Consider the following 11,687-nt stretch of genomic DNA (forward strand, 5'->3'; position numbering starts at 1 on the left):
TGTCGATAATTGTTCTCTATAATGCATCATTTTATGTTATTACTCCTTCCTTCCCTCCCATTAGTTTATAGTTTTTTGTGCTGCTTAGCACGTATTTTAAGACTCTTATAAAACGTAGTTTCATAACTTATTTTTGTAATTTTTTTGTGAGTTTTTGCGATAATCACCACTGTTTCAGATTCAAAGCTAGCTTCCCAGATCTCCCGATACACCAATTGAATCATTATCAATGGACCAAAATTAACAAAATTGAACACACCAAAACATATTAAAACACACCAACCACTCCAAAAGGAGAGACACAAACCACTTCAAAAAGAGAGACATAAAACACCCAAAAAGATGGATGCGCGAATCAAAAATCTCACCTAAAAGATGAAGATTATTGAAAATTATTGAAAGAAAAAACAAGAGAGAGGAGAATAACGTCTCTTGCGATGACAGTAGTTATTTAAATTGAGGGTATGAAGGTAGAGGGGGAGGCGGCGGGTGAGGAGAAAAATGGGAGAAATAGGGGGTCGACTTTCATTATGGTTTTTAACTGATACTACATCTTTTAAAAGGCATAAAATGCGTGTAAAATTCTTATCAACCAAGGTAAACGATCTTGAAGAGATAAAAAGTAATGTAAATAAAGATATGTATAAAGATACAAACATATTACAAATCATCAAAATATTACAGACTACCGCTATATTTTAATAATACTACACGGAAAATGTAATGCTAATAATTAAATCCGAACCTAACTTCAGTGACAAAAAAAAACCGGGCCAAACATTAGTAAGGTACTGTTTGGGGTTGCTGTTGCAGACAGCAACAGCAGCTTTTTGCTGGAAAGCAGGTGAAAAACTGTTTGGTAAATCTAAAAGCAGCTTTCCCGAACAGCAGTTTTTAGCTGAAAAGCTGCTGTTAGAAAAAGCAGGTCCTCCCATGCTTTTAGAAAAAGCTGTTTTTCAGCTTTTGCAGAATGCTGTTATAGATTTCATTATAAAACCTCACCAAAATCATTATTTTTTTAATATTAAAATTCAAAATAAGTAAATATCAAAAAATTACCAAACAGTTATCTGATTTCTACAACAGCACTTATTTTACCAGCACTTTTTCTGACAGCACAGCAATTTTTAACAGCACTCCCAAACAGACCCTAAGTAAAATAAAAAAAAAATTATAGCTGAGTAGTTAGTTTCTAAAGACGCAATAAGTTACGTTTAGTGACAAAAAACAATTATCATAATGCTAGTAATCAAATCCGAACCTAAGTTGGTGGCCAAAAAAAATCAAAATCAAACATTAGTGAGTAAAAAGAAAAAAAAATTAGTTGGGTGGTAAGTTTCTTAAAATATAATAAGTTGAAAGATAAAAAAATCTATTTCCCAAAAAAAAAAAAAAGAAAGTTTGGGAAATACAGTTAATGACACCTTATACCCCCTAACTTTGGCCCAAAAACAATTTAGCACTTAGACTTTGAATTTTGACAGGTTGCAATCGATAGTTTACAATCTCTTGCAATATGTAACCTCTGCTCACTTTTCCGTTAAAAAACAGAGTTTACGTTGGCATAGGGTTATGCCGGTAAATGCATGCATGGTAGAGTGTATTTAAATAATATATACTTAAATATTTAGTTATAATATTAATCATTTAAAAAGTAAAATTATGTTGTGATAAAAATCTAAATTTATAATATTTTAAAAATTATTTTAATTTTTTATCGTTGTGTGTGTTCAGAAATAATTTCAAACTATAACACATAAACTTTGAGGGGTCACAGGGGGTAAAGTAGTAGTTAGAAACTAATATACACACTGTTACCTCTCAAACAGTTAAAGTAGTTATAAATTTAAATTTTTTATCACAACATAATTTTATCTTTTTAATGATTAATATTATAACTAAATATTTAAATACACTCTGCCATGCATGCATTTACCAGCATACCCCTCTGCCATTTAACATTAACTCTTTTTTTTTTTAACGGAAAAGTTAGAAGAGGTTACACATTGCAAGAGATTGTAAACTATCGATTGCAACATGTCAAAGTTCAAAATCTATGTGCTAAACTGTTTTTGGACCAAAGTTAGGGGTACAAGATGTCATTAACTCTAGGAAATAATGTTTAAGTATTTTATCATTATTTATTATTTATTTTTAATTAAAATAAAGAAAATAATTAAATAATAAATAATAAATAATAAATAAACTTGTTAAAATTTAAATATATTATAATAAATATTAGAAGTCATAAGTTTATAATTGTTATAACATTTAAAAATAATGTGTAAAACTCTATAAATAACATTTTTATTGCTTGAAGTCATATTTCGAGTTATTGTTTGATATTTATGGTGATTTTAATGATCGTCTTGATACTGTGATCAACTTGATATATTAAGCTCACTTTAGTGAACAACGAGATAATTAACTTTATAATTAGTTAAATATTTTTGAATTTTAAAATTGAAAACTATCATCTCAACTGCTGATGGTTGGTTCCACAAATAAGATGGAATTTCCATTGACCGAGAAATTTGGGTATTCTGAAAAATTTCATACACAAGGAATAAAAAATCAAAATACAATAAAATTTCACACACAAAGAATAAAAAATCAAAATACAAGAAACAGGAAAGAATTTTTTCTTTTTTAACAGAAAACAGGAAAGATTAACATACTCGAAAGTAGAGCGCAGCTGCCGGAAAAGGACGAAAGCATGCATATATATCAATTTCGGCTAAGCAATATCAGTGTCCGCCGCCGCCCCCACCGTGATCACATTCTTGTTGGTAATCTCCCTCGCCATGAAGCTGATGAACCGTAAAACAAGAGCTAGCAATAAAAGCACCACAATGGCCACATACACTATTATGGCCACAATAATCCATTTTCGCGTATTATTAACATTGAATGGATCAGCATTGCTGGGCGTGGTGGCTAGAATTGCACACGCATAGGCTCCTGTCATCGACAACAGGCTGATGCACATGGTCAGCCGTACAGGCCAGACCACAAACCTCTGCTTGAGCCGGTTGGAGCCACTGATGTATATCAAGATTACACTCAGAGCACCCAGAAGCGAAATGGTATTGAAAATCCAAAACGTGTTACTCAGGCCGAAGAAGAAGTAAGCTAGAAGAGAAACTCCAGGTTGGAGCTGGTATGAATCAGGGCTTTCAGCGGCGGGGGCTATATCGGAAAGTGCATCCATTGCAGCGATGCCGCCAGGAGGGCTGATAGCGGCTTGGTACGCCATGGCGGCGATGACAGAGGCTCCTACAAGGATGTTATCTTTGTCTCCCTTCTCCTCTTTCTTTTTGACAATGCTCAGCATTCTTTGTAGCTTAGAACTCATGTTCTTGGACTTGACGATTTTTTCCGATTGATGAGTAGAGAATAGAATGAAGGATGTTGAGTATAGGGCAGTGATCAGCTGATTTTATAGGAGGCTGTTTGTCAAGGCGGCTTGGAATGGAGTGACAAGTTGGTGAGTTAAAAGAGTGCATGGTGCGTCTGGTTTCCGGGAAATTGCCATGCATTGATTCAAGTAGAAGAGAAAATTGTGGTTTGAGATTAATTTCGACCGGCGGTTATTTTCGACCGTAAACGGTAAAAAATAAAATTGAAATTTATATTCAAATTTATTTTCGATCAGAATTTGACGGTCGAAAATAACCGTTTTTCTTATAATGAAACTGAAGCCATGGTCTACTTGGTCTTTTGTTTTATTTCCTAAATTCATTGCTTTGCATTGTTTTATTAAGAGCCCATTGTAAATAATTGGCGTGCAACTTGTGGCTTGAGGTTGTGGACTTGTGGGTAGGTATGGACGTAAGGTTGTCTGTCCCCTTGTACAAGGAAGGTGGCTACTATATTATCCTTCTATATTTTATTTATATATAATATAAATATAAGGAAGATAATGTTTTTTTATGGAATTAATATTATATCAAAATTAAATTATAAACATTACGATTATTATGTAAGAATATAATAGTATAGATGCAGTATGACTTGCTACATAGCTCATATTATATTACTTTTGTTCAATTTTTAATTGGTTTGGCTCGAAAGTTGCAGTCAAATATAGTAAAAGGAAGGCGTCATAACCAAGTAGATGCTCACTCGAGATTTTATTTTTCATCACTATGGAATCAAATAATCAATCATATATTATTAAAACATAAGATAAATCTGTGATACATAAGGTCAGTTCCTTTTACCTTTGCCCCGCCTAGAAGGAACAACTGTCCATCCATCTTCTGCTTCAGCCGTTTTTCCGATCATATCATCTTGAACACCATCTGGCTGGCATTTTGGGACATCAACTCCCATTTCAGTATATTTCTCCACGGAGCTCTCGTCATCATCTACCCCGTCACTATCTTCATCATCACTTGCATCCTAAATCATGGGCAGTTATTAGATAAGGAAGATGCATTTTACACCAAAAAGATTTTCAAACTTAAACGAAAATATGTGCCATGAATTCCATGAAACGAAAAAAAGGAAAAAGGAAACACATCTTAAATAAAATATTGTGTTTTAAATATTTTAGGAAAAAATAAAGAACAATCCAGGCCTCCCCGGAAAACACAAAAGAGCTCGTGCTTCATAAGGGTTATGAGACATAATGACACGTATCACATATTAACTGTTATTGGGTTTCTTACATACATTGTGCAGGTCTATTTGAACAGTATTAATAAATTAAAATACAGGTAACTATGATATGAAGCCTATTTGTCTAGTGAAAATAATTGTATCAAGGCATGTTAATTTCTTGATTATAAAGCCTTCATCACTTCATTCACATTGGAAGATGAGCACCAACATCATTCTAATTACAAGCAAGCCTGTAACAAAATCCTCTTGACCACTTAACTCACAACTGATCTCTATCCAATATTTTATCCATCTCAAAGCCCTCTTGACTCACATCCTTAGCTGCCTATTACATTAGTTTACTTGCACTTCTTTCTCTAAATCTTTCATCACAGCTGTTCATATAATCTGCAATTAGGTTGGATTGCATTATTAGGTTACTTCTTGTTCCAAAGACTATTATGTGAAAAGCAACATCTTTATTTACACCCAAATAAAGCATCTGGCTCTTAACCTCTTGACCACTTAACGTCCGAAAAAACATTGTTTACTGCAAAGACCACTAATCGGGGCCAATTTTTAAGCTGATTAGATTCTAACATTTAATAAAATAATTTCAAATACATATTTGTATTTATAGGTGCATACATAGGTTACACAAAACTAAAAATTCACACTGAAATTATAAGATTTAATGTGATCTATATGTACAATAAAGCATTACTGTCACAGCCTTTAAACTATGAACAACAAGTCCGACCATGCATAGATAAAACAGCCCAAGAAAATTGGCTAAACTCATTATGTAAATTAAGATCAACAGAAAAGAAAAAAGAGTTTAAGCCTTTACGGAAAAAATAAAATCACATTTTTGTCCATTTTCTGTTGCATATTTGTTCAAGAGCATCTCCAACGGTCCTCCTAAATCATTCCTTAAAAAATAATATAAAATATGGTTCTTAGTAAGTTAATACATCGGAAAACGTGAGAACTCCAATGCTACTCTCTATAGTTAGCTCCTAATTCACATTCTATATTTATTTTATATAAATGGGAGGAAAAAGTTAACTAAAAGAGAGAGAAGATTGGAAAGAAAATAATATTATATTGAGTTAAGAGCTGAGCATCTCCAAGGGGCTCTCTAAATGAGCTCTTAACTTCAAATTTAAAGAGCAAAGCAAAAATTAGAGCTCCAATGGGCTCCTAGAAGCTCTTTAAAAATTTAAGAGCTCACCATCTCTCCTTTGTTTTAAAGAGCATGTAAGAGCTCTTAACTTCTTTTTCATGAATATAATATTGATTTCCCTCCAACTTTACCTCCAACAATATTCTTTTTTTACTTTTCTCTCTCTTTTTTATGAATAAAATATGAATAAGGAGCAAGTATAAATAGGAGCATTGGAGTTGAAATGTTTTTCAATGTCTTAACTCACTAGGAGCCAAATATTATATTATATTTTGAAGAGTGATTTAAGAGTACCATTGGACATGCTCTTAGATGCTCTTTAAAAGAAAGGGGAGAGTAGGCTCCTAAATTTTTAAAGAGCATCTAGGAGCCCATTGGAGCACTAGATTTTGATTTGCTCCTAAAATTTAGACTTAGGAGCTTGTTTAGAGAGCTCCTTGGAGTTGCTCTAAACTTATAAAGGTCAACTTAAATAATGTTTCTAAAGTAGACTCCCAAGTGAAAACTGTTGTACTGGAACAACCTACTATATTGTGAGGAATAGCCTAGACTAATAAGTAATAAGAGTGTACCAGACACAATCACACATAACACCAGGAGCCAATCTCTGTTAGAGCCTCCACGGAGTCCATTTGAGCCAATGATTTTGCTTCTTCAGTAGCTACGGAGCTGTACATTAATAAATTGGCAAAGACCGGTCAGATTTCAAATTATTATTGACAAAGCTCTAGTCTGTCAAGTAGGTAACAACAGATGCAAGAGAAAGACAACTTGTTCCATTTTCATTGTACTGATTTAACTGCAGGCTCATCCTGTGGTCTCATGGCCGGGAAGAGTATGACATCCTGTTCATCAAAACATTCAAAAGACTAGGAGGTCAGACAAAGGGGTAACACAAAGCTTAGTTTCTTTTTGTTTTTTTAAACTACCTTGATATTCTGTGAATCTGTTAGCAACATTGCAAGCCGATCGATTCCCATGCCCCACCCAGCTGTCGGGGGCAGTGCATATTCAAGAGCCGTGCAGAATGTTTCATCCAAGGCCATCGCTTCATCATCACCTGATTGACGATCCTGAGGGTAAAAAAATCAAGGGGGAGTGAGAACAGATATTCCGTAAGTTTGTAATGAAAAGAAGCTACCATATGAGTTCCATGCGCTGATGTGTAATTACCTTCAGCTGGTCCGCAAACCGACGTCGCTGAGCCACGGGATCATTCAGCTCCGTGTAAGCATTGCAAAGCTGTAAAGTAATTTCAGAAACCACAGAATCCCAAGTTATTGGATTTCTATGGAACAATAGGGATATGGCATCTTGGAAAGACGGGGTATTACTTACTTCACGTTTGTTGATAAATAATTCAAACCGTTCGGTCTTGCCTGGCTTGGATCTATGCGACTTCGCTAGTGGACTCATTATCTCAGGATGATCAATAATAAAAGCAGGGTTCACACAAGTCTCCTCCAGAGAGTGACCCACAAGCTGCAAAAAAGAAGATTAATGGACAGTTATATAATTATCTGACAAAGACAACAAAATATTTCCAACTGATAAAGAACAGGAGACGTTGAAATTGCACAACAGTATACTGGGATGCCTACATGCAGTTCATTTTAGTAAAACCCCAGGTCACTTTAACATGATTTACAATCAAGCAAAAAAAAAAAAAAACTATTCCAGTCCGTACCCCATATACTTATAAGTTATATATCCCCATCAGTATAGACATACAGGTCAACTTTTGCATATGTTTATAGTGTATAAATATGGTTATATTGGAAAAATATCAGAAATATTTACTTTATCCAACAAACGGGCAGTCGTTAGAGGAGGGGCGCATTTGATGTCAAACTTTGCGCAAGCCTCGGCTAAATATTTGTTGGCTTCATCACTAGCAAGGTCTTTGGGAATGTTGAGCCCAGCCATCTTCTCCAAGTCTTCAATCATATCAACCCTCCTGCAGAAGTTTAAAACTAGCATGCTTTAGTGTACCCACTTCAATTCAACAAGTAGCAAACACTTTGATTTATCGGTTACAAAACCTGAAAGGGGGAGTGAAGTCAATTTCAATTGCTTCATTCTCGAAGCCATTTGCATGATATCCAATCTTATAACCTCCTGTCAGCTCCTTCACCATTCCTGTTCAATATGGCCAAGAAGCAAGAGAATATATATATATCCGATGAAAACTATTCAAGTGTAGACAAAACAGCGTGCAAGCATGCATATGTTGCAACTTACCGCTCAACATTTGTTCATATCCATCAGGTAAGTGTAGTCCTCATGAGCTATATAGCACTCACATGTAGTGAACTTGGGGTTATGCGTCAAGTCGATTCCTTCATTTCTAAACTGTTTCCCAATTTAATAGACACGGTTAAATCCTCCAACAACAAGTTGCTTCAGATAAAGCTCAGGTGCGCGCTATGCGCATAAAAAGCCTCATGTGCAGGTCATGGTGATAAGTCTCAAATGGACGTGCAGCTGCTCCTCCAGCGATCATGGGCATCATAGGTGTTTCGACCTTAACAGAAAAATTTACAAATTAAACTTGAAAAGCAAACAATGTAAGGTAGAACAGCGAAAAAGATGGCCATCAAAGAAACGGTATTGAAACGGGCAAGCGACATACCTCAAGAAAATTTAGATTTTCAAGGAACCGTCTGACATAAGAAATGACCTTGGCGCGGGTCTGGAATATGTGTCGCACCTCCATGTTTACCATCAAATCCAGACACCTTAGACGACATCTAGTTTCCTATCATATGGATGACAAAAGTTAAAAAATGGCAGAGAGGAGCATGAAGGAAGACAACCGACAGACAGGTATGAACTATTATCGTACCTGGTCCTTCAAAACATAAGTATCAGGATTTCTGCCCCTTCCGGGGACCCATGCATCATTTTTCTGTACCGAAAGTATAAGTTATACAGTTATTGAATAAATTAAAACAGTGAGCTGGTCAAGAGAGAGATCTTACCTTCACACTTTCAGTATCCAAACTTGTGGCAGGTTTCAAAGTGGGGAGCTGAGTATATTCCCAAAATCATTCACAGTGCTCTCATTGAAAAAATTAAAACAGAGAGCCGGCCAAGAGATAGTTCTTACCTTCACACTTTCAGTATCAAAACTTGTGGCAGGTTTCTGGCGTGGCAACATATGCAGACAATGAGACAGCACTGTGAGGGATTTTGGGAACAAACTCAGTTCTCCCCTTTTGCTTATACCTGAAAATCGGAATTAGAAAATTTCAAGAAAATCCCTTGGATTTTAACATATTCATACCCCCATCAGATCTCATAACCATTAAGATAAGGACTGGTATGAAGTACATGACAGGAAAGACTTTTAACAGACAATTATAAATATTTCCAGGCGCAAACAAACATTTAGTATTAATGTGCAGCAAAACCCTATGTTCCTGCAGTGTGCTGTAAACTATGTTGTCTCTACATAGCAAGTTACTGTTTTATAACACATTCCTGAATGAGAAGCCCCGAGTTAATCTTCTTGTAATAATTTTTTGGAATCCCTCAGATAACAAGTATATATTTCACATAAAATTAGCACGGCCATATTTATTACCAAACTAGAAACACCTCATACCTGGATACCCAACAACCTGAACAATGTCTCCGCGCTTCACTCCACCGTGGAACTTTGCAAACTCATCTTCACTCAATTCAGATATCCTATACAATGTCGCAAACATACTTTACTAATGGGATTTGCTGATTATTAAGTACCAACTGTAAGAACTGATGCATAGTACCCAGACAGAGCATATTGTGGCATGATGAAATCCTGCTATTTTTTACTAAAAAAAAATCATTACTCTTTCTATTCTTCTTCACAATGAAGAGTGAAGAAAATTTAGGGACAGCAAATTTGATATGTTCGGGTTTAAGGAGAAAGTGTTTGAATTGTTAGAGGATGAGATGGAGAAAGAAATATGTAGTTATGAATGTTTACGCATATCAGGAAAAGGGCAGCAAATTTGATATGTTCGGGTTTGAGGAGAAAGTGTTTAAATTGTTAGAGAATGAGATGGAGAAAGAAATATGTAGTTATGAATGTTTACGCATATCAGAACAGAAAATGCATTATTCCCCTACCCAATCCATCAACTTCAAGGATGGTATAATAAAGATAATAAATAGAGTGAATATCAGATCTAGGTCAAAACATAAATAGTTGTGACCCCTTATATCACAACTGTGAGAGAGTACAACATAAAGAGGATGGTATAAAAGACTAACAAGCTCGAGCTCATGTCAAACGAAAACATCATTCTTGATGCAACAAGGATCATGGCAGCAGAAAAGGAAAAAAGGAAAAGCTCCGTTAGGTACCTTGCGTCGGCCATTACTTGGACTTTGGCACCGTCGTCATGCAAATCATAGAAAAAAAGCTTCGAGGATGATGGCCTTTTGTTCATAACACGCCCTGCCAATTGCAGCAAGAATATGAAATCTAAGAAGGAAGAAAAAACAAACTATATAATATTGAAGTCACGACTTTTACATGCCACAGATACTGTGACATTCTCGAGACGTTGCCCGGAATTCAGGTAAGAATACTTCTCTACATATTCTGGGAGAGGCATCACAGCCTGTGGATTTGGAGGATAAGGACTTATTCCAGCTTTTGTAAGAGCCTCGAGTGCCTTGATCCGGTTATCGAAATATTGCCGCGACAAGAAAGAGGGGACCCGTTTAAACATATGATCTACTGATCGGAACAAAAAGAGATACTTGGTATAATTCAAAGTTTGATGCGGAAAGGTACAGCATCGGCTAGGATGCAGAAAATATCTTGTGCTCGTGCTCAAGTTAAAGAATGATCATAAGAAAGCATCACCACAATAATCATAAAAAAGCATTCAAAATACAAGGAAACAATGCGATAAGAACACGAACCGTTGGATCAATTTCTTGGTCATCTTCTGGCAAGGACTTGCGCGCAAGACAGCTTTGCAGCGCAGCAGCCTAGATAAAGGAAGCAACATTAAAAGCAATCAGAGACTATCCTAAATAAGCCAGCAAAGCCATTCTGGAGATATTAAGAAATTTGTTTGTAGCTTATAAATTTAAATTAAACTAACAAATAGAAACTAATCAAAGAATCTAACAAATAGGTAGGTGGGACCTTTTTTGCCTTTTCCTGCTCTCTCTGCTTATTCTTGATTTCTTTCTTCAAAGCACTGAAAATAATGAAATTCAAAAAATAAGAAAGGCTAAATAAAATAATATTCACATGAGCGGTATGTTAAGAATATGGGAGTTGAGTGAATGAAAAAATAGGTTGGTTAGAGTGTTACTTCTTGCTCGGAGCTACAGCTTCTGGCTGAGTAGTCGAATTGGCCGCAGATAAACGGGCTACAACATCTTCTTGAGTTGTTTTCAAATTTTCAAACCCCGGATCCTGAACATGAACATTCACCGACCTCGATTCAGCAGCCATTAACCTAATCTCCGTCTTCCCGCAACAGGAACTCTCTTCCTGAAAATACAGATCGGGTAGCAGTGAGGGGGAGAGGCGGAGAGAGAAAGACGGAGGGAGGTAGAAGGGGGAGAGGAGAGAGAGGGACGGAGAAAAAGGGGAGAGAGGGGGGGGAGAGAGAGAGAGAGAGGAGGGAGGGAGGGAGAGATTAATACGCACGACAGAAATTGAAGCCACCAGCCGCTAGGGTTTAGTTGCTGTGCTCTGGTTGAGCAAAGAAAATTGTGGAGCTATATCTGCTGCGTTCTAACAATATAAAACATGTGTTCCGTCTGTGTCTGATCCCACTTTTCCGTCTCGGAGTCGGAGTATCCCATTAAATTGGCGATTCACGTTTCGCCCAAATCCATACTGCTCTGTAGTTTGTCACCTCGTAACTAAATTAATGACTAC

At 36.1% G+C, this 11,687-nt stretch overlaps 1 pseudogene; it reads right to left on the reverse strand.

Annotated features, from left to right (window-relative positions):
• Window positions 1-4,526: 4,526 nt before the first annotated feature.
• On the reverse strand, window positions 4,527-11,687 carry LOC108209034 (lysine--tRNA ligase-like; annotated as a pseudogene).

This window comes from Daucus carota, chromosome 2 (assembly GCF_001625215.2).
Source record: "Daucus carota subsp. sativus chromosome 2, DH1 v3.0, whole genome shotgun sequence".
NCBI lineage: Eukaryota > Viridiplantae > Streptophyta > Magnoliopsida > Apiales > Apiaceae > Daucus > Daucus carota.